The following is a 24,374-nucleotide window of genomic DNA, read 5'->3' as shown; positions in this document are numbered from 1 at the left end:
AACCTAGACAAGATGGAAATGATTATCCAGAGGTACAAGTAGGTGTAATGTCTACTCTTAGTGAGAGGATTTATCTAACTAAGATTAATGAAATTCGACAATGGGGATCCTTTCAGATCTTGGTCTATCCTTGGCTTCTTGTGGATTAGCAGCACTAGTCAGGAGTGCTTTTTCCCATTTGTGTCTGCCTAGTAGTTTGCTATCTTTCTTATCAGATCCAGGTCTCCAGATCACAATTGTCTATGTATTTTTAACTCCATGTTGAATGACTACAGTGTGCTGTACTTGGAGCAACAGTTTAAGACCTCTAGTGGAACTTTAGGCACCTCCAGAGGTAGGCGACAGCTGAGCATGGGTTTTGAGGATCTCAACAGTACCTAATGTTTGGACTTAGACACTTAAAGGGGAAAGTTAGGACCCTAAGTCCTTTTGTGGCTCTGCGAGGTTCTCTTTATTTCTTCATATTCACTGTATAATTTAGCTTTATCAGTATTTTATAATTTTTTTATCATATATGACTTTCACTACATATATTTTTTTCTTTATGGGAAAAGTCCTACAAGATAAATATTACTTTATAAACCTATTTCTGGTTTTTAGACTGCACTGGCTAACATTTAGTTTTTGGGTGTAATTAAAGATTTTGATTTTAGATCATAAACCTCTATATAATTTGGGTTGTGGCTATCTTAGAAATCACCCCTTGCTATGTACTCTCAGAGCGTTGAATTCAGCTTGGACATACTAGTTAGAGTTGCCAATTTTGGTTGGATTCCTGGAGGTTTCATCAAATGACATAATCTTTAATTAAAGATCAATCTTTAATTCCTGGAGACTCCAGGACAATCCTGGAGGGTTGGCAACCCTAACTCTGGCTAGCATCCCCTAGATTTGAACTCTGGGTGAGGATGACCTCACATCCCTTTTGATTCAACGAAGCAGAAATTTTCTGACCTTTAAGGCAAAGTCTAGGTGTTCCCTCCGGCCCTTCCTGGGTAACTCATGTGAGTAGAGTATGTGTTTTTGAAATCTGGACTATTATCATCCATATTAGCAAATTTAGTAAGTGATATTAAACCTCATGTGTCAGGGATTAAACCAATCTCTCACTATTGAAATTAGAGAAGATTTGATGTGTGGGGGGAGAGATTGCATATTATCCCCCAACTCCTCTGAAGCATCTGGTGCTGGCCACTTAACAGAAACGGTATTATAGCAATTCCTAGCTTCCTATGTCTGAGGAGTTTGCTTTTTACATTGATTTTGTTTATTTTTCTTATTGTGGCATAATGTTTTAACTTTGTATTGTGAATGGACCCAGAGATTATTGATGGTTACATAATTTATAAATAAAAAATAAAAATAACTTTATAAACAAAATGGCAAATCTTAATTAGAAACACACTGAAAGTGTAGGGGAGAATACAATGCATAGGTCAGGGGAAACTGAAGTACAGAAAAAGAACTGGATATAAAATATAATATAGGGTAAAAGAATAGTTTTTGGTGAAACTATGTCCATAAATTGAGGGAGCAATTCCATTTTGGGGCTCTGGAAACAAGAACTAATTATTCTATCTTTGTTTTTAGGATTACACTTACACTACTACTGTGGCTAGAATTAGAGCCTTATAAACTGTTGGGGTACATTAATATTAAAGTAACCGTGGTATAAAATGCCAGCACTTCATATCCCAGGCATTGCTCATTTATCAGGCTAGAATACTTTGTTGAGTTCATTAAAACAGACACTGAGGAGAATTCATTCTAGTTCCATCAATTATTATAAGATTTCAAATCAATGTGGCATTCCAGACCACCATAGATGTTGATTTGCATTAGCTTTTCTGAGAGAGTTTTGTAAATTGGGTAAATCTATAATCTAAATTTATGCCACCTTTGGCATTTTCATTTTGAGGATTATTCTTTTCCTCAAATTTAATATATCTAACATATTTTATCTTCTGAGTCAAAGCGACTGTAGATGTTTTCTTGAGGAAAATGAAATAGGATTTCAGCATAATTACTAATTTTTAACACAGTCCCTTGGCAATTCAAAACTCTTTTGCCTTAGCAGTAATATGTTTAATACAATCTTCCAGTTCTGACACTACACATTTAGGGCCCAATGTTGCTCCTAAATGAGAGTTTTGCCATTGACTTTAATGGTAACACAAGCAGGCACTGATACAATAAACCAAAGTGCATGTGGATTAAGCTGCAACTATAAGACATTAATTTAATCAGTCTGTCACAGACTGAATAAGTCATGGATATTCAAGGTAAGGACAGAAAATTCCACCTGACATTGCACCCTTATTACATCCTTTTATACCCAGTATCTGCATAATCTAGAATTTTCAAGATGCTGTGTAGGGATTTAGATACATGCCTTGTATCCTTATGACTGTGTCAACCTGAAGAAAGCCAGACACTGGTGAATCCATTTGTTTATAGGGATTTCTGCATATCTTCAGGAATTACATTTTGTTATAACAGTGGTAAGGATACGAAAATGATAATTTCATGAAGACAGGTCATATTTGAGTTGCATCACTCTATTCCCCCCCACCCTGGGTGGATCTGTGCCAGGCTAGTCCCTGCTGTGATAAGTTATAGCAGCCTCATGGCTGCTTTGTGTTGCAATGGTTGCTTTTCCACCAAAGATCAATTCAGGCAGCTGGGGATCACCAGGCATATCCATCTTCCCCAGTCACACCTCCTACAATGATTGCAGAGAGGGGATGGCATACAAGTTATTACAGAGCTTCTAGTCCCTAGTACAGGGAAGATACTCCTGGGGAGAGGTAAGGCAGTCTAGCTTTTTATCAGCAGAGTAGTACAAAGCCAATGTACAAAGCAAAGCATCTAACTCAAGGAGTTATTTCTGCATACTCATTCAACTCTTGGTCTCCCTAACAAGGCTACTGCAAAAAGAAAGCCAATTAATACAAAGTTATCATACTGTTGCTTTTACAAAATTGTTTCTGGTGTAACAAGAGATTTTTGCTCTGAATGTTCTGAATTACCTTGCAGCACCTTAACAGAGGCTTCCAGGAAAACTTCAGAAGGGGTTTAGAAACACCATAAAATTCACTTCTCCCAATTGACATAATTAGGTGGTGACAGTATCAGGACACTTTGGTTTGCATAAAATAGTAATTATTTTAAGATTAAGATTCTAATTAAGTAAAAATTAATGATAGTTTAAATTTAGAAAATCCAACATGGCAGATCAAAATGTTGGAAACAAGGATGATAGTCTAAATTTAGGTAGTATAAAGGTCTAGAATCCAAGATGATGTCAGGGTGAGGAGCTTATAAAGGTCTAGAATCCAAGATGGCATCACGGGGAGGAACTTAGATCTAGAGTTCAAGATGTGTCAGGAGAGGAGCTTAGGTTTCAGAGTAGCAGCCGTGTTAGTCTGTATTCGCAAAAAGAAAAGGAGTACTTGTGGCACCTTAGAGACTAACAAATTTATTAGAGCATAAGCTTTTGTGAGCTACAGCTCACTTCATCAGATGCATTGAGAGGAGCTTAGCTATCTAAAATAGGATGATGTAAATTGGAGGATCTACACAGCAAGAGGAAATATGCTGATACCTGGAAGTTGATTGGCTGAGACAGGCTAATGAATTATGTTAATGAACTGACCTTGAGAGAGTAGCCAGTATATAAGGCCAGCAGCCAGCAGACTTAAGGGTTGGGCCTTTGGGGCTTGTGAAGATCAAAAGCCTCAAGAAGCAATCAGAATAGCAGCTAAAACAATTGCAGCAGCATCCTAAGAAGATTCTGAAAAGGTCTGCTGCAGAACTCTAAAAAGTCCCTATAGCATCAGCTTCTGTAGCAACTAAGCAACTACCTACAAGCAGCAACCACCACTACTACAGCTTCTGAGGTAGCAGCAGCAGCTGCAGTTCAGTGCACCACCTTTACCTTCAGCTTGTGTAACATCTTATTGACAGAACAGAAGGCCCATTAGATGTAACAGAGGGAATTTAAGAAGGAGTGTAAGTCTGATTTTTCTATCTATTACTAAGGAATGATTGAGTCTGTCTGTCAATAAAGCTGGATGGCTGTGTTTGAGTGAGATCTACCCACCCCATTCTGCGACCGGCTGATCACGGCTCACGGAATGATCATATTAAATTGTAATATCATTTAAATGTAGTTACATTGTAATTATTGTATCCTCTAGATATGATATGGGACTATTCCATAGAACCTGTCTTTTATTTTGCAGCACTGCTTTACTATATAATTCATAAATGTAATTCTGTTGTATTTTATTACATCCTATATATCTTTTCTTGCTTTATTAAACTTGCTGTAATTTTAATTTTTATTAAATAAATAATTCTTTTGTTTTCAAAGAATTTCTGCTTGTGTGTCCATCCTTGAGTAGAAGGCTATATCTGTGTCCTTTCAGGGGTTAGCAAAACTGGCTTGGTCTGGAAAGCCCTTTTTTGGTTGGAGACAAGTCCCCTGGTAACATCCTGGCAATTCCTTGAGAGCGGGCCACAACCTTGTTACCTTTTAGTTAAATTGGAAGTGCTATTGTAGGTTAATTTAATTGGGTAACACTGGAAGGAAAATTTCCAGTCTCTGGGATTTTTGCTCTATGTCCAAATGAAAAAGATGAATTCAATACTACCAGACATTGCAGTCATCTCTTATATTTGCTAAATAAAGTGTTACTCTTGGAAGAACAGCAGAGTGCTGGTGATTAGGCCGTGCATCTGAAGAAGTGATTTTATTACCCACGAAAGCTTATGCCCAAATAAATCTGTTAGTCTTTAAGGTGCCACTGGACTCCTTATTGTTTTTGTGGATACAGAATAACACAGCTACCCCCTGATACTGGTGATTAGTGTTCATACTGTTTTAAGTTAATATTCTTGCATTATAGGGTGTTCACACATTATATATTTTAAGTTTCAGAGTAGCAGCCGTGTTAGTCTGTATTCGCAAAAAGAAAAGGAGTACTTGTGGCACCTTAGAGACTAACAAATTTATTAGAGCATAAGCTTTCGTGAGCTACAGCTCACTTCATCGGAATGCATCCGATGAAGTGAGCTGTAGCTCACGAAAGCTTATGCTCTAATAAATTTGTTAGTCTCTAAGGTGCCACAAGTACTCCTTTTCTTTTTATATATTTTAAGAATCAGACATTTATAAATAAAATTTAACATTTAAAACTCATATTTTAAAAAGCATAATTTTAAATGACTTTTAAATGCTGTTGTTTTATAATCTCGGATTATAACTCTTCATGCCTAATTACAAATGGAAGCATGACAAATGCTCATTAGAAGCAGAGGTTTTTTCCATTTTTCATAAGTGACTTACAAAAATTAAACAGAGCAAGTCACAGTACCTCAGATCTACACAGCTGTGAGGCGGTCATTGTAAATATAATTAAGTTGTCTTCCATGTATATATTGTTTCATCTCAGACAACTTTAATATGTCCTATACTTTATGCATGAAAAATAAACAATAATGAGCTGAACGTAAGCTGTACAGATTTAATTTAATAACAAATACAAAAATAGAAAATGCTACACAATATGTATGGTACCCTGACCAAGTATGTGAGTGATATTTACTTTTAGAATTTCTTTATTATATTTTACATACACTTAGCACTGCACTAACATTAAATTTTCTTTTTAGTTATTTGTTTTCTGTTTTCCATGGTTTTGTTTAAAATTTGAGAGTAGAACTAAAGTAGACAGAGTAGAACTAAAAAGAAAGAAAGAAAAAAAACCAAAACCACACTCTGGGCCCACTTGGCTTGAGGAGCTTACAAAGGTTCTTGAAATCAAAACTTGTACAAAGGCCATGCCTACAATTGGGACCTTTCTCAAAAATGTTTCATTCTTACTAACACTTCAAGTGTTATGAACAATATTAGGAGCTCTTGTATAGATAGCCATCTTTTTAAGACCCACTATCAGCAGTTTTATGACACAGTGCTTGTTATGATGGCACAGTCCATCTATGAAGTTCCAAAAAATTACTAACATTGATGGAACCAGACTGGGGTTATTAACAATGGGAAGTTATTGAAAATTTTCTCTAGCTGTGGACAGAGCCTTAGTGGGTTCTATCCTCTGGGTTTATCATCTCTGTTGGTTCCAAGTCCCAGCGGTACTAAAGAGTTATCCTGAACTGCTCTTTTATCTTCATTGATAAAGTTTCATTCTTTCTATGGACCTTACAGATTCCTCCATCTCCATCAGGAGAACTTTAAGTTCCTGATCTGTACGACAAAGCATCTGGAAAGAGGGCTATGAGGCTAAGTTTGTCCTCTATTTAAATATCTTTAACTGAATCATTTCTAGCATAAGATTTTGTCTTAGTACCACCACTAAACTAAAGAGCTATCTTATTTCGTCCAGTGTCCAGACCCAGTGATCTCATGTTGTCCAGTAGCGAGGCCTTTCTGAAAACTACAAAATTATATGTTTGCAAGTTGGGCTTGTCAAAGCAGTATCCTGCTGATTTAGTGGCACACATATCGGGTTTGTTTTCCACTGACAGATGAAAAGGGGATCCACTTAATTTAATCCATAAGCACATTATTACTCCATGCCGTCTTCACCCAGCTGGCCACTGGTTCCACAGTGCAAACAGTTCTCTCTCCTTGAGTCAGGAGTTTCCAGCCCTCCTTCCCAGAGCTGGGTTATCATCCAAACAGTCCCTTTTATTCCCTGCAGGAGCCAGTCTTGATCCCTGCAGAACTCATATGCAGCTGCTTCCTCAAACCAGTTACAACTCTCCAGACTTCTGTCCTACCTAACCCTCTTAGCTGGAATGTTACCAGGTCCTATGTGAGCTCTCCACTGTCCCTCAGACCTAACCCTTATAGGAGCCCTGATTGGATCACCTCTCCCATGATCTTTATTCTCCCCACCCAGGGAGGTTGAGTTAAGCTTGTCACAGGAGGCTGGAGGCCCATCTTCCCTTAAGGAGCCAGCCACCCTATGACAATCATGCAAAGAAATAAAAGCCAAGTACTTCAGGCAACTGAAACCAGCTGCTCAGGCTTCTTGTTCATTTGGTCTAGTTCCTGAGTATTTTTCCTCTCCGTATTTATGTAGTTAATCACGGCAATACATTAAACATCTGGACATTTTCTTCTATGTAACAAGAACTAGCAATTTTGTGATAAAATGCACCATTTTTGATATGACTCAATGTGACTAGTAGAGTAGCAACTGAAAAAATTGTGCCTCTCAAAACAATCCTGTAAGAAACAGTGGTTTCGGACAGACATTATTGGTTTAGAGAAAAAGTTCTAATTGTAAAAGGATAGGCTGGCTGTGTAAATCTAGGAAATTTCCTCCAAACTAGTAAAAGTCGAGGAGGCTCTCGAGCTCCTGAGGCATCCCAGTCCAAATATATCATGAGTAAATGCTTTAAATGGAGATATTTCCATGCTCTGGAACCAGGTAAGCTAAATTGTTGCTTAAGATCTACAAATGGTTTAAATTTATCATTGTCAATTAGCTGTGACACAGTCATGATTCATTGGTCCATCCAATCCCTCCTCATCAAGGTTCTACCAATGGTTTTAAAGATAGGATTGTTCCACAAGACTGCGTCTACATCAGGGGTGGGCAAACTTTTTGGCACGAAGGCCACATCGGGGTTCCGAAACTGTAAGGAGGACAGGTGTAGTGTATTAAATTGCTCCCTGTAGGAATGTGCTATTTACGGTGTACTACTTATGGCTGCAAGTCCTGGTGCTCCGTGAGTAGCACATTCCTACAGGGAGCAATTTAATATACTATATCTGTTGGCTCTCGCAGCCACGCTGCCCGGCAGGAGCTCGCAGCCCCGCTGCCCGGAGCGCTGGTGGCATGGTGAGCTGAGGCTGCAGGAGAGAGGGGACAGCCTCCCCTGCCGGGAGCTCGAGGGCCAGGCAGGATGGTCCCGCAGGCCGGGTGTGGCCCGTGGGCAGTAGTTTTGCCCACCTCTGCTCTACATGGAAGAATGGATGGAAGCAGAACTTTCCAGCCAAGTTTGACCAAGCTTGCCTCATACATTAGTGTGGCAGATCTGGAGCCATCAAAGCTATAATAATTTGACTTTACAATTCCTGAAAAGGGGAGCTAGTTTACCAATTCTAATTCAATCTAAAACCCAGGTGCGGGTCTGTGGGGTCAGATCTAACAGCCATAAAAATGTCTGGCTTACCAAAAAGGAGATATATTTAATTTTCCACACTGGCAAAATTAAATCCACAAAGATGGGGGTACCTATAATTTGTTCAGAGCCAGTCTAGGTTCCTTACTTGCACTCCAAAGGAATGTTCTGAAAATATTATTAAATTTCTGGAAATAACTTTGATGAATAGAAAGAAATACAGTGATCCCTCTTCAGCTAAATATAGTTTTGAATAAAGCTCTTGAAATTATTAATAGCTGTGGTGTATATAATTTACTGCTACTATCGTGAGTAGCAGCAATCTTATTTGTTAGCCTTTGCTTAAATCTATATGCCAGCAGGTTTCCAGCTTTCTTACCAGATTCCCAATAGTTTTGCTTCAAACAGAATAAAGCAAACTCAGCCTTTGGAGCAGAAGTTTGTTGATATCATACCTTAGATAGATGAGGGTTCTGTCTTTCTCTGGGGTAGGGACTGAAGCATAATCTGTATCCAAGGTCTTAATTTCCTTTTCAAGGATATCAATTTTATGTTCTCTCCATTTCTTTTTGAAGGGGCCATAACAGATTATATGGCCTCTGATGAAGGCTTTAAAGGCTTCCAGGAGTGTAGCAGCTGATGAAGCAGTGGGGGCATTTGTTTTTAAAAGATGTTCTAAGTGCTACTGAATAGAGTTAACAAAAGATGTATCGAATAGCAGAGAGGTATTTAATCTCCACATTTTAGCTCAGGGTGCATACCCGGGAAGCCTAAAAGACATACATATGGGAGCATAGTCAGATATAACAATAGTACCAATGCTACAATCAGTGACAGAATTGCTCAAGTCTTGTGACACTAAGAAATAGTCCAATCTTGAATATGTTGAATGAGCTGCAGAATCCCGCAACCCAAAAAAACCCCCTATAGTCTCTGGCCAAAGCATTACCCAATCTCCATGCATCTTGTAACACAAAATCAACCATGTATGTACGAAGTATTAGTATGAGTATTAGTACTGACAAGTATTAGTGTTTTTATATGGAGATGGAGAAGACTTACCAAAGACTGGGTCTATAGTTTCATTAAAGTCTCCAGCTACAACAACAGGATATATCCGATGAAGTGAGCTGTAGCTCACGAAAGCTTATGCTCTAATAAATTTGTTAGTCTCTAAGGTGCCACGAGTACTCTTTTTCTTTTTGCGAACAACAGGATAGTGGCCCATGTCATTTATTCTCAGAAAAAAAAAACGATGAAAAAATTTGGGATCATCGTTGGCCTGTAAAGATTGGCAAAGATGATTGCAGAATTGCCAACTTCAGCCATGAGGATAGTAAATCTGCCCTCACTGTCAGACCTTTGTGTTCAGAATATTAACATACAACTTTTTATGTATTAGTATAGCAACACCCTTTGCTTTAGAATTAAAACAACTGGGTAGGCCTCTCAATTTCTAATGTCTAGTAAGTTTACAATTTTCAAATTCTGTCAGCTGTGTCTCCTGCAGCATGGAAATGTCAACAGTCTCATTTTTTAAGCACTGAGTATATATTTTTTTCTTCGAATGGGGTTATTAAAACTGTTTATATTCCAAGAGACACATTTAATTATCAGAGTTGTCATTGTTAAAATATACCAGATAAGAGATAAACTTGCTTTGTGAATAAGACGCTAGTGATTTCATTCAATGAATGTGATCCAGGCCATGTACAATCCTGATAAAGAAACCATCTGGTGTGCTGCCTCCTGAGGGCCAAGGGAAGAGATGTGACAAGAAGAGTAGATATTAATCCTCAGGATCTTTGAGCCAGCTTTTTAAAAGTGTATGTTACTCATTTTTCACTTACATAATTTTTGAGATAGTTGCTGAAGAACGTAGTCCTTGGGTCACTGAATATTGTAATAATCCTTTAAATGCAACTAGCCGTGCAGCCTATATTAGGTATAAGTATGTGGATTTTTCGTGGATGAACATTCACATTTGAATGTAAACCTTGTTAGGTACTGGAACACTGACTGACTCATCCTCTACTTCTCATGTAATTTATAATCATAATCAGAAAAATATACTTGTTCTTCTGAATTCTAAAATTACACCATACTTTTAAAGTGTTTTTTTTTCATCCCATTATATTTACTTAGACACTGGACTGCATAGTGAAGTACATTTTAATTAAACATTTAAAATGGATACTATTTAATAAATGAATTTTAAAATCCTTAACTGTTATTCATAATTACATTATTAAAACTGAACGATTTCAACTTTATATTTTAGCTGTTATCCTGTTTTTACTTTTTGCATTTCATTCAGCTTAGCCATGAAAATATACAAGTCTCATTTTCAGACTCTTAATCAGTAGCACATTTCTGCAAGATTTGGGTTGTAAATACTGCAAGTAAATATTTAAATCCATATCAAAATCTTTGCAGTAATTTTAAAAAAATTGATTAAATATATATTATTCATATTAGGTTATGTAAAATGAAACAAACAACTAAAGTTTAGCCTACAATATATGACATGTCCCTTTAAGTATTTTATATATTAATATATTGAGAATATTTTAATTGGTAACACAAATAGCCCTAGAGACTAAAACAGCATATCCATCCTGTCCAGCCAACCTTGGTAACTCTCCAGAATGTCCATTTACTCACAACTGAAGGTTCGCCATGTTTTCCATCAGTCTCAATTTGTCAGCTCCTAACAGACATATAGCACTAGTAATCAGCACTGCAGATGTTCTGATCTAGATTTTAAAGGTAGTTATTTGTGAAAAAAAGTCTTCTCAGAATCAAATTATTCAAGATGGCATTGAACGCAGTATAAATACTTGAGAAATCTTATGCCCCAAGATATCCTAACATTTCAAGTCATTTCTATTCAGCAAAAACAATATGTAAACTGATCTTTACAGCAATACATCCACATTTATAGAGTCTATGAAACTACAGTCATATGGGAGACATACATTTTTACTTTCCAAGTATAATAGCTGTTTTGCTCCTGTCCTGTCATTTTGAGTAGTAAGTGCATAAGCATCTCTTGACAATAGTAGCAGCAGAAGTTATGAACCAACCAGTATGAACTTGGGGTTTAAGTTACATAAGATGAAAGAGTCAATAGAGCCCATGGTAATAAATTGGGGACTGAGAAGTCTGACATTTTTAATTACTACAAAATTGCATGAGTGATAAAATGAGAAATCCCCCACACAAGTATTTCTCTTGCTGAAATCAGAAGAAGATGGTTCCTTTTATTTTGAGATAAAACAACAAATTTACTAGAATATTTGTATAAAAGCAGATAAAGAATTTGGAGCCCTCAAGCATAATGTATAACTAGTTTTAAATGTGACTACCTACAAGGGAAACATTTTGCAACTGTGGCATATATTAAGTTTTATGACATTTTTCAACTTTTTTGGTCTGGAAACAGGTAGAAATTTCTGTGATGATTCATTCACTTTCTAATTTAAAATGGTAATTTAATTAATTACCTTTAAACACTGATATTATTAGCATGAATTTCTGTTCATTAAAAACATATCACTTGCATGTAAGAATCAGACATTATATGAAACCTGTTGAAAGTATCATGATGAATGTATCCAGGTACTCTAAGTAACAGAATGTCCCAGGAAACAATTTATTAAAAAGACACTATTAAGACATAAATCATGGGCTAAGGTCTACTCTCAGATGTACTGTGCAACCCCATTCAGCTCTGTGGGTGTTTTGCCTATGTAAGAAAACCAGAATAACTCTCTAAAAAAGGGGTGTAATCTCTCGGTTTTCTATTCTCAATATTCAATAACCCCAAAAATCTCAGTGAACTACTACTGGTAGTATGAGTAGCATGGCAACTGTACAGTTTCTTGTGATATTTTACTAGATTCAATAATTGTAATGATTAATAACAGTATTTCATTAGCTGTGATTTATATGTTTTGACTATTACTCTATTAGGGTGACCAGATAGCAAGAGTGAAAAATCAGGACTGGGGATGGGGGGTAATAGGCACCTATATAAGACAAAGCCCTAATATCAGGACTGTCCCTATAAAATTAGGACATCTGGTCACCCTATACTCTGTGCACATAATATTATAGAAGTTAATAGTTCAATAGTTAAGTTGGAGATGGGACTTGCATTTAAAGCAGGCATTAATCCTCCCAAAATTTAACACTCTTGGCCTGACTTGCCATTGCTCTGCAGCTTGTGTATTCACTTACAGAAATGGCAAAATGATTGTAAAATGCTATCATTCTGATTTGGTAGCTGTTTACACACACTTTGCACCGATGTAACTATACAGGTGCATGGCAATGGAGGATCAAGTACTCAGAATGGCCCTCAGGTTGTATTCAAACTTTGCAGGCTGCAAATAACCACAAGGACGTGAAACTGCAGCAGAGGATCAGCACATACCCCAGACACATACTGTTTCCTCTGGCTGCATTTCCTTTTCCTTGCTACACTGGGAGCAAGAAAAATAAGTGGTAGTTCCTACATCAGCTTCACACCACTGGAGGATCCCTTTTACACTGTAGTCATTCTCCCTGAGCTGGTTAAGGTGACTTTAGTGCCAGATTCCACCTATGATGTAGCACAAAACAGTCGTGGAGCACCACAGAATTTGATCCAGTACATTTAATTCTTGTTTTACAACACATGTTCTATAACAAAGATTCTCTTTTGCTAGAAGCTGTTTGAACCAATCCCATCATTCTTTGTCAGTCTGGGGAAGGAGTCATCTGATTTTCCCATCCTACAAATTGCTCTACAGATGGCTAAAGCTTTGAACTAGCAATTGAACCTGTCTGTAGCCTCATCAACCACAAACCAATGATTTGAAAGGAAGCATAGGCCTTAGCACCAATTATTCTGTCACAAGCAGAAAATTACTAGGAACATATAGGTCAATAAATTTCCACTATCCATCTACATTTTGTATTTCTATAGATTGTTACAAGTGTTTTTTCATCTGAAATATGAATACTAAACATCTATTTTGAAATTATATATATGTTTATTCATTATAAGGCAAATATATAGCAAAGTTGTTGTATAATTATGTTTAAACTGTATAGCTACAAACATATGTTCATAACAATTTAAAATAAGTCTCCTGGATTTAGATTAAGGAAAAAATGAGATTGAAGGGGTAAAGCTTCTCTCTGAATGATTAAGCATGGGGGAGTAGACAAGAATGTGTCCTAAGAAGCCAGAATAAATAATAACTATGTGGGCCAAATTGTGATTGCCTTACTCAAGGTGAGTAGTATCTTACTCCACAAGAAGTCCCATTGACTTTAATGAGACTATTTGTAGGGGTAGGCACAACTGAAAATGAATAAGTGTACTTCAATCAAGCCCAATATCAATACAATTAAATACATCTTGTTCTAGCCAGATTATGGTTCTGGTCCTACAAAATAATCTCAATGGGAACTGAGGACACCTTGTAGAATTGACCTGTCTGTGACTTGGAACAAAGATGTTAATGGAGAATTTGACCCTATGTGCGTTGCAAGCGAAATCATAATAAAATGAATAGAGTAAGAGAGAGGAAGAACTTACATTTACATTAACCTGTTAATTGACAACCTTAATAGTTTAATGTACACTAACTGGGTTTAATTCTAATATTGTTTATTTTATCTGCATGGCTCTAATTGACACTGGCACATTCATCACTGTAAAGATGTTATTTCAGAAAATTCTGATTCAAGCTGACCAAAGGATACTGTCATTCAATATTGCTATAGTGATATAAGAGCTATAGCTGCCCAAGATTTTCAAAAGTGTCTAGTGATATTAAGGGCTTCAATTTTTCATTCCCAATTTGAGATGCTTTACAAGTGCCTGAATTTCAGAATGTGGTGAACAGCTCAAGTGGTGCACTAAAAACTGAAGCACACAGTAATAATAAACACTTTAGAAAATCTTGGCCAAATTCTTTTTCACACTAAATTCCTGTGTGTCCTACACTCAGAGGGGAACCAGAAACATTGACAGAACCAGATATTATGAAATCTCTAAAACAATAATCCTTGAAACTAGTTAGGACCTTCTGTGTTTCCCATTAGCTTTCCAAAATCCTACCATAATCTCAGAATAGAAAAGAGAAAAAATGAGCAAACTAACGCATCGGTGCTGTCATCACACTGGTAATGGTATAATCTCTTAAACTGTTTTCTTAATTCTAATTTTATAAAACACCACATGGGATTGAAATATGTTGTCTCCCTCAGTGGCAGCTGTTCTGTGATGAAAACAATCAGGGATTTTGTGTATTTCAGTGTGTTTTAAGGCTTCCTTTCTGCTTATTTGATGAATGAAAAATAAATGCTGTACATGGAACATAGCTAGAGAGAGAGTGTCCCAGTTATAAAGATAGGAAGGGTACCTCAGTGCAAGCAAACTCAACATATATGGGTTTATAATCAGATCAGGCTTCAGCATTTGCAGTATATGTATGATTTTACATTTCTTTAATTTAAAAAGGGCTTTAGGCAATAACAGTCAATAACAGAAAAACAAAAGAGCAGCAAAATCTGCTCCAGTTTTGCTATTGAGAGCTGTGGAAGTGGGAACTATTCTTTCCCTCCTACTTTTAACTTTAATCACTGTGGCTGATGTTGTTCTGTAGCTGGAGAATTCTTCAGCACTATGTGACTGGCTAGCAGGCATGCACAGTCAGAATCACCCTCCTTGTCAGAATTTGCTACCAGTAACAACACTGGCAATAACTACCTATTCATTTTTTCTACCATAATAAAACATGCTTCCATCTCCTCCCTGGATCACAAGTACCAAATTCTAGTGGGTGACGAGGAGCCTCTTGGAAGTTGTTACCTAAACTGTTGTCATCATCTTGGCTCCCGGGCAGCAATTTCAGAGAGCTGAGAATGAACACTGTCTCTCTCACCTTATCTCTTCATCTTGGTTCAAAGATATTAAATTCTGACAGGTGAGAATGACCCCTGTAAAAATTTACTTCCCTAACCTTTCCTTATCCCCCAGACCAACTATAGCACATTCTGATAGATGGTGGTGATTCTGTCTGAAATCACATCCCTTCCCTTTTCCTTAGCCCAGGGGTGGCCAACCTGTGACTCCGGAGCCATATGCAACTCTTAGGAAGTTAATATGCAGCTCCTTGTATAGGCACTGACTCCGGGGCTGGAGCTACAGGCACCAACTTTCCAATGTGCCGGGGTCTGCTCACTGCTCAGCCCCTGGCTCAGCCACAGACCCTGCCCCCACTCCACCCCTTCCCGCCCCCTCCCCTGAGCCTGCCATGCCCTCGCTCCACCCCCTTCCCTTCGGAGCCTCCTGCATGCCATGAAACAACTGATGAGGAAGTTGGGGAGGGAGCAGGAGGCACTGATCTAAGGGGGCTGCTGGTGGGTGGAAGGTGCTGGGAGCATGGTGGGAGAGCTGATGGTGGGCTGCTGACGTATTACTGTGGCTCTTTGGCAAAGTACATTGGTAAATTCTGGCTCCTTTTCAGGCTCAGGTTGGCCATCCCTGCCTTAGCTCCAGACGGGAGTAACAATTTCTGGCTGACTTTAAACCCTGTCAGAAATTGCTTATGCTTTCCTGTCCTTAGACCTGGTCTAGTGATGAAATTTCTGACTGGAAAAAAGAAAAACTCCAGAAATGGCTTCCCCCACTTGTCTTTTCTCTTGTTCTGTAGCGAGCAGAGCTCACAGGCAGTAAACAGTACTCCAGTGTGTTTGTAAGGGTTATAGAAACATTTTTTTTGTATTGGCAAAGCAACCATTTTCCCCTAAATTAATTCTCAGAAACACTTGAATGGTTTTAACTGAAATTTTCCAGAAAACTGTAGCCAGTGGCAGAGAGCATGCATGGAAAGTTTCAGCCTAACTGTCCACGGCTTGAAAAAATAAAGCACGACTGAAAATAAGGCTCTAAACGGAAAGTATTAGGCAAACAATTTTAAGGCCTGCTACTGTTCCCTCTATGGTAACACAAGCTTTTGAAATGTATTCCTCTTTGGAAGAAATCCTTTCTGCTTTACATGTGAGCAGAACATAATTTTCCTGAAAACCATGATAAAGTTAACATGTTGTTGTAGCTGTGCTATGTAGCTGTGTTGGTCCCAGGATATTAGAGACAAGGTGGGTGAGGTAACATCTTTTATTGGCCCAACTTCTGTTGGTGAAAGAGACAAGCTTTGGAGTGAAGAAAAGCTCTGTCTCTCTTTCACCAGTAGAAGCTGGGCCAATAAAAGATATTACCTCATTATAACGTTCAAACAGACAAATTTTTAATTCAAACTAAATGAACATTTCTGAAGACAGATACCCCCTTCTCCTCCAGAAAACCAAAAACAACAATTAGATTCCATGGACCACACAGGGTACATGTGGCTAGAGCCATGAACAAGGAATTGTCGCTTTGCTCAGATCAACTCTTATTGATGGCTCTAGCTGTGCCCAGATGTGGAACACACACAGAGTGTAAAGAAGGGGCTGTTGGTCAGGGAGGGACTTCGTGCTTTGTGCCAGAAGCTCCCCCTCCACTTTCATCCTTCTGCCAGTGCCTTCAACCGGACAATTAGGACACCCCAATCCCCAGCCTGTCCCTGCCACAGGCAGGGAACTCTTTTAACCACCACACAAGCATGTCTCCGAAGGCTTAGCCGGGCTCAGGGAGTAGTGGCAGGGCAATGAATCAAGTCTCCCGCCGGCCGCAGCTCTCAGTTTTCTGGCTTGATCAGTGCAGCGTTAGCCAGGCACTGGGCTGCGTTATGGCTTTAGCACCACAGCCCGGCTTAGGCAGCAGGGGGCACAGCCTTAGGGGGAGCGACACCCCGCTCCTCTTCCCCATTTCGGCCCCACTAATCCCTTCTTCCCGTTTCTACCCTCGCCCTCATTTCCTCAGTGTACCTCTCTGTGCTCCCTCCCGCTCTGTCCCTCCTCTAGTCAGGTTTGCCCAATCTTCCTCACTTTTGTTTCCCCCCTTCCCGTTTTTGCCCCTCTCTTCCCCCTGCCCCATTTTTACTCCTGTTTTCCGTGGAGGACAAATCCTGATGGCAATTGAGGGCACAGTTAGGGCAGCAGCTTCACTGTTGTTACTAAGCAGCACCGATCACTTCGGCGTTCTTACTAGAAGGCAGGGAGGAAAATCTAGCACTACACGTGCAATTTTACCCCGAGCCCGGACTTCCCTTCTCCAGCCATTCACACCCCTCCTTCCCGGTCTCCAACAAATCCAGGCTCCTTCCAAAGCCCCGGGCTATTCCTGCAATATACTGCGAGTGATAGAGATGGGTCGCAGCAGATGGAAGCTGTGTACTCAGACCATCACCCCCCTACCCCCCATGCCGTTCCCCTTGCCAGCTCCCTCCCCTTCCAAACACGCTCAGTAAGGCGCTAGTGAGTCAGGCTCCCCCACACACTAACCCGAGTGCACTACTCCAGCAAAGAAGAGCATCCATGATTCCTGATCCCTGAACTGAGCGTAGGGCTGCAAAGCCGGATTAGAGGTGACCAGCAGGCAGCATTAGCTTCTCCCTTTCCAGCACAAAGGAAGAACGATGTGCAAAATCTTTTTCATATAGGTAAGTTTGGAGCATCCTTTCTATAAAGGCACAACTTTATCTCCAGGAGCTTTACAAGATACCCAAGTACCTTGATCCAGAAGTGCCCCTGGCTGTTTTTTTCCTTCAGATAAATGAAACATTGTTAATATTTCTGTTTATTTGTCCCTTATACTTAACTATAGAAAAATCATGTTAGTTTTTTTTCCCTGGGGAATTATTATTTATTAAGATATGAAAAAAGTCAACTTAGAGGAAGCTCTTTTTAAAAAGTAAAATTTGCTTTTGAAAACCGAACTGATAGAACAGGACACTGCTCCAAGAAAGATATTTAGAAAGCCAAGCTCCTAATCCCCCCAAATCTGTCATTTTGAAAATTTACTTTAAACATAGCTATATAAATTATCTGTGTAATAGTGACTTTATTTGAAAAATATATAATATAACTCATTAAAATATGCAGCAATATGAATGAAAACATTTGAATGTATTTATTAAAAACTGTTGCACTTTTAGTCACTGGAAATTTATGGAAGAAAATGGAAAATGTAAATATCTATATTTTTATTTCACTAGCAATTCTTTTCTACTCATGCACAGTATATATGTTATTTATTCTTATTTTAAAGGTCAGCTCTAACTTTGTATACAAGTTGCTGATGCTGCCTTTTCCATCCTTACAGAACTGTAGCCAATTCTAACAAATCTCCCAAAATCTAAAGATCACAGCCACATTGTTATAAAACTTAAAATACTAAAATCCTGGAACATGATACCATACAGATCTGAATTAAAGCAAACTAATTTGATCTGCACTAATGAAAATGATGAATTATTCATTTTACTGCATAAAAACATTCACTTTCATAGCCCTGTGTTGCAGTCCTCACTCAGACAAAACTCTCAATGATTTTATTAAGAGCTCAATTCTGCATTCCTTAATGATATGAGTAGCCCTTTTGGTTTCAGTGGGACTGACTAGTCATGTCAGTTGGAAATGGAAAACTGAGCCCCAGTGCAAAGGTTGTACCTAAACTTTCTTTTTCAGAATGTTCAAGCTTCTGTGTATGCATGTATATTCAAGAATATGTCTTCAAGAATTGTATCTCAACAGACAGGAAGTTATTTATTAACTCTAAAATTCCAAGCAAAATCATGCTTTTTCTGTGCAGGCTTAAACTATTGTTTCTCAAATATGTTAACTGAAAGAATCTATTGGTCCATTTCACAATTAATGATAGCTGAAATTATAAAAATCTTTAAAAATCAAAGTAAAATCATTTCTGCCTAAATTAACAAAACAGTTATCAAATCTAATAATTGCCCTCTTGTCATCCTGAGCCAGCAAACATTCTGATCGTTTTTGCGGCTTGGCCTTTCAATCATTTATTATTATGAATTATTTCTAGTTTGATAGTGCTCAGATGTCCCAGTCAGGATTTTGGCCCTATTGTGCTATGTGCTGTAGAAACATTGAAAGCCATAATCAATGGCCCAAGGAGATTTCCATCTAAAGGCCAATCCTGCAATTTGTAAGGGTGGACCCTTCCACCAGCACAGAAGTCACATGGGGTCCAACTGCAAGGATAGCAGAACTGCATCTTAAATAACAACAGGCAGGGTGGAGGCTAGGGATATAATTAAAATATGTAAAATATCTATTTATGCCTGCATTAAATACATATTTAAATACACTATATTTTTAAAAAATAATTAAATGAAAATCAACTAAATATAAGAGACCCACCCAACCAACCCTTAATTAAATGGATAATTACCAGGAGGCATCATGGGAGAAATGGGTCTTGAGGACTATGATTCTGTGTCCTGGACTTTTTGGTGAATAATTAATGTGAATCTATTCTGTGAATAACAGTCTACTGCCGTAGATTATTAGAAAGCAGTTAATTTTGAACTTTTGACATTCACATGTGGAGTTGTTCTGATAGGACATGTGTTACCAGACATTCTTCTGTCCCTAATTTCATAAGAGTAACTCTTTTTGGGTTTCCATCTCAAGTACTCGTGATTACAAATGTGAAATTTCTTATTTCCTGAGCTATTCCTGGAAGAAAGAAAAGGAGTACTTGTGGCACCTTAGAGACTAACAAATTTATTTTAGCATAAGCTTTCGTGTAGCTCACGAAAGCTTATGCACAAATAAACTTGTTAGTCTCTAAGGTGCCACAAGTACTCCTTTTCTTTTTTGCGAATACAGACGAACACGGCTGCTACTCTGAAACCTATTCCTGGAAGGTAAACACAAAAGGTGTCTGAATCCATTTAAAATTAAAAGTGAATATTTTAGAAAAATGTGTACAGTATTCAGCCAGCTCTAATTCTGAATTAAATTTAATGGATCACCTTTACCTTTATTGATTTTTGGAAGAAAAAAAAAGAACAATTGAGTGTATAGGGGAAAAATATACTGGGCCAAAATCTATTTTTAGAGTATGTCTATACTGTAATCACAAGGTGTTGAGAAGACATACCCAGGCTTTAATCTAGCTATCTCTGGTCCCGGAGAAGTGAAGTTGCAGCACATACGTACAAGCCTGTCTGGAATCCTTAGAAATTACTTGCCAGGGCTAGCTTACACTGAAGCTTGTGTTGCAGTGGCTAGTTTAAAGCTGGCTAGTTTAAGTCAGGCATAGGCAAATTCTACTGATTTCCATGGAAGTTGCATGTGGGCAGAATTTAGCACACATTATTTAGAAATTTGACAGCACTGAATTACTCCATTTTGCTATTTACAACACTCCTCCCCCTCCCCTTATCATGGAAATGAACTGTAAACATGCACATAATACAATATAACTAAGGCGGTTGCAATCCCATATATTATGTCCCAGAAATATCATCTCTAAGACTTAATGCATCCAGAAGATAAATCATTGCATTGGCCAATCAGTGCTGGAATACATTAGAATATTGCAACCAGTCCACTTGCTCTGGACCAAATGTGTTGGATAGGTTTTTACAATTTAAGATAAAGACTCAAAATAGAAAATCATAACAACAAATACAGGAGAAAATATCCCATAATATGGGGTAGGATTAATTAATTTTACATATTTTAGAACCTTAGCATTTATGAAGTTAACAATGTGCAGTATGCAGTGACATAACACCAGACAATTTAAGTGTGAATCAAATGTGAATCTGGGTTCAAAATATGTGATATATTTGGTAATTAGATAGAAATGAAATGTATGAACACCTTACTCCTTTATGTGCTACTTGATAAATTTATGGAGGGGATGGTATGATGAAACTGCCCACAATGGCATGTAGTTGATCTGCAACTGCTAGCAGCAAATATCTCCATTGGCCGGTGATGGGAGACTAGATGGGGAGGACTCTGAGTTACAGAGAATTCTTTCCCAGGTATCTGGCTGCTGGGTCTTAACCATATGCTCAGGATCTAACTGAATGCCATATTTGGGGTCAGGAAGGAATTTTTTCCCAGGTCAGATTGGCAGAGACCCTGGGGTTTTTTTGCCTTCCTCTGCAGCATGGGGCATGGGTCATTTGCAGGTTTAAACTAGTGTAAATGGTGGATTCTTTCTAAGTTGAAGTTTTTAAATCATTATCTGAGGACTTCAGTTACTCAGCCAAAGGTTAGGAGTCTATTACAGGCAGGGATTCTGGAACGGGGTCCCAGGTGGCCAGCCCCTTTTTAACCAGCCATCAGGATGAGTGATGAGAAGAGAGGCAGGGCTCTTGGGGGGAAGGGGTGGCACGGGGCGGGAGGAGGGATAGTGTGGCGGGTGGGGCCATGATTCGTTCGGGCACTGGTGGCCCCACCCAGTGATAGGAAGCTTCCGCTGACCCTGATTACAGGAGTGGGTAGGTGAGGTTTTACAGCCTGCAATGTGCAGGAGGTCAGGCTAGATCAGGGGTGACCAACCTGAGCCTGAGAAGGAGCCAGAATTTATCAATGTACATTGTCAAAGAGCCAGAGTAATACGTCAGCAGCCCCCCATCAGCTCCCTCACCCTGCTTCCAGTGTCTACCACTCACCGGGAGCCCCACCGATCAGTGCCTCCTCCTCCCTCCCCACACCTCCTGATCAGCTGTTTTGTGGTGTGCAAGAGGCTCTGGGATGGGGGAGGGGGAAGAGTGAGGGCCTGAAAGGCTCAGGGAAGGGGGCGGGAAGGGGGTGGAGTGGGGGCAGGGCCTGTGGCAGAGCCAGGGGTTGAGCAGTGAGCACTCCTCAGCACATTGGAAAGTTGGCACCTGTAGTTCCAGGCCCGGAGTCGGTGCCTATACAAGGAGTCGCATATTAACTTCTGAAGAGCCGCATGTGGCTCTGGAGCCACAGGTTGGCCACCCCAGTCTAGATGATCATGATAGTCCCTTCTGACCTTAAAGTCTATGAGTCTACTTTTGAGGACAGCACTGGAAGGATTGGCATAATACAACATGACAATAACAATCATTTCTGTGAGGCTGGGAAGTCCAAATCTTTCACCTAGGTTCAGGCCACCAAACATCTGTTTTGGAGATACAGGGATGAGGCATGTTAACTGTTTATCCATGGGGAAATTGGAATATGTTAGTATGAGTCATTGTTACACATGGTGAACTCCTGGCTGCATTTGGCATAACTGCTTTGATCTCAGTGGGGCCAGAATTTTATTCACAAACTTGGAATACTGTTTTCTTTGTTATCCAACTGCATTTACTTTTCAATTTAAAATAGAATAAGGTTTAAAAAACATAATCCTAAAGGGCCAACAGGATTTCAAAATTTTTGATACTCGTGCCCAAGACTATTCATGTTGTGGAAGAAATTTCATCTCACTCCCTGGAAACGAAAAAAGCTGCTTTTCATAAATCGTTCATATTACGTAACTGCACAGTCCTCTCAACACTGCCTCTTTATATTGCAGCCTAAAGCAGAGCCATGTCAAATTCAAGTACTCTGTTCATAATCAGGACTAATGTTCCTGATATACAAAAGTCACCAACAGACTATTTAGTCTAATATGTTAAAGTCTATAGTCTTTAAAGGATATCTAAAATAAACTGAAAAGTTAAGATCCATAAAAGTATTTTAGGCTATCTTAAAAAACCCTCTAAATATTAAAAAAAAGAACCACCCAACCAACCTAGGTTAAGGAAACATTTAGGCTGCTTGATTAAAAATTCAAAAATCAGGAATGCCAATATTAGGGTTGCATCCAAAAAACTTTCTGTATTATAATGCAGTCCTCACTTTAGTTGCATAGTTGGGAAAGGAGTGAAGTTCTGGCACAGCATCTTTCTAGAAATTTTCCAAAGTGCATAGCAACTCTCCCTAACCCCTTTCTACCTTAAAAGGTCTGCAGGGATCAAGCCTAGTGCCCCAGTGGAGTCTGCTTCCGCCTAAGTGCACATCAGTACTCTCTTGAGCATTAAATCAGCCATGTATGAATGTCTATTTCACCTTCTTAAAATACATGTTTTGTGTGTTAGCAAAAATAAGCAACCTGTGATTATCACAGTGTCAGAACAAAAACAAGTTTTGCCAAAACAGTTGAAGACATAAATACAATGGTTTCCATGTTAATTTTCAAATTTCTAATCCCAGCTGTAGGAGCGTTCAAAACAGGTAACTAGAGGTTTTTATAATCAGAAACGTATATTTGTTTCCATTCCTGCCATATGCAAAAATGGCTGAACTATTTCTGCTCAATCTTTTCAAAAAATTTCATCTTTGGACAGACTCCAAGCTTGGAAAATTTCATTCTGAAAAATGAAAATTTCAGCATTATGAGCAACTATAAACAGGGCATCAGGATTGAAAACATTATGCAGTCAAACTAAAGCTCACAGCATCTCCCATGATAATGCACAGATGCACATTTAAAAAGTGTTTAAAAGCTTGAAATTTTTATGTAAGATAAGGTTATCTCAGTATTTGCAAGTAGCTCCCTGTACTGAAAGCCTCATGTACTGTATGACAAGATTCTTGAATTCTGCAGCAACCTGGTGAATCATAGATACCTTGGGTCCAGCCTATACTCTTCACTATGGGTAAAATTCATCCCAGTATGGAAAATCAGCACAAGCAGCCATGCATCACTTAAGTCCCATGTAGGGACTATTTTGACCTTCCTACACAGAGGTAAAATATATGGATAAACCATAGGAAATACCTTGAATACTACAAATACTGAGGTATCTAACTGCAGATACTTATTTATCCAATGGAATTGGTGATTTTAAGGACAGTTACACATTTCATATATAAACCGAAACCAGGTTCTTAGCACTTATATGTAATGTTCCAATTTAATACACACAAATAGATTTTATGGTGTTGCCTGATAGTGACATCATATTTAGGGTTGTGTTATAAAATGGACTTTAAATGAGGGATGTATTCCTGTTTTTTCTCTAAAAATAAGTGGCCTATCAATGTGAAATTTCACTATGACCTTTGAATTTTCTATTCAGTTTTTGCTGGTTTCTCTTTATAAGTTTTTAATAAGAAGTCTTTGAAACGCATGCTATTTTTGTTCTTAAGAACATAAGAATGGCCATACTGGGTCAGACCAAAGGCAGTCTGACCTTTCATTGTTGACTGATATCTTTTAAAAAACATTGTCTCTCTGCACAACATTTGAGACATCAGTGTATCTTGCGTAGATC

At 38.6% G+C, this 24,374-nt stretch overlaps 1 protein-coding gene across 1 annotated transcript in view; it reads left to right on the top strand.

Annotated features, from left to right (window-relative positions):
• Positions 1-17,472: 17,472 nt before the first annotated feature.
• The window catches only part of LOC119859252 (gamma-aminobutyric acid receptor subunit pi-like), a 68,323-nt gene continuing 61,421 nt past the window's right edge, over positions 17,473-24,374 (top strand). Inside the window, exon 1 of the mRNA XM_038411119.2 lies at positions 17,473-17,756. The gene's annotated coding sequence lies outside the window, so the exon portion shown is untranslated. The remainder of the gene's footprint in view (positions 17,757-24,374) is intronic.

The sequence above is a fragment of the Dermochelys coriacea genome, chromosome 7 (assembly GCF_009764565.3).
Source record: "Dermochelys coriacea isolate rDerCor1 chromosome 7, rDerCor1.pri.v4, whole genome shotgun sequence".
NCBI lineage: Eukaryota > Metazoa > Chordata > Testudines > Dermochelyidae > Dermochelys > Dermochelys coriacea.
The sequence above is the reverse complement of the archived record's forward strand: the minus strand, read 5'-3'. Positions and strand labels throughout refer to the sequence as shown.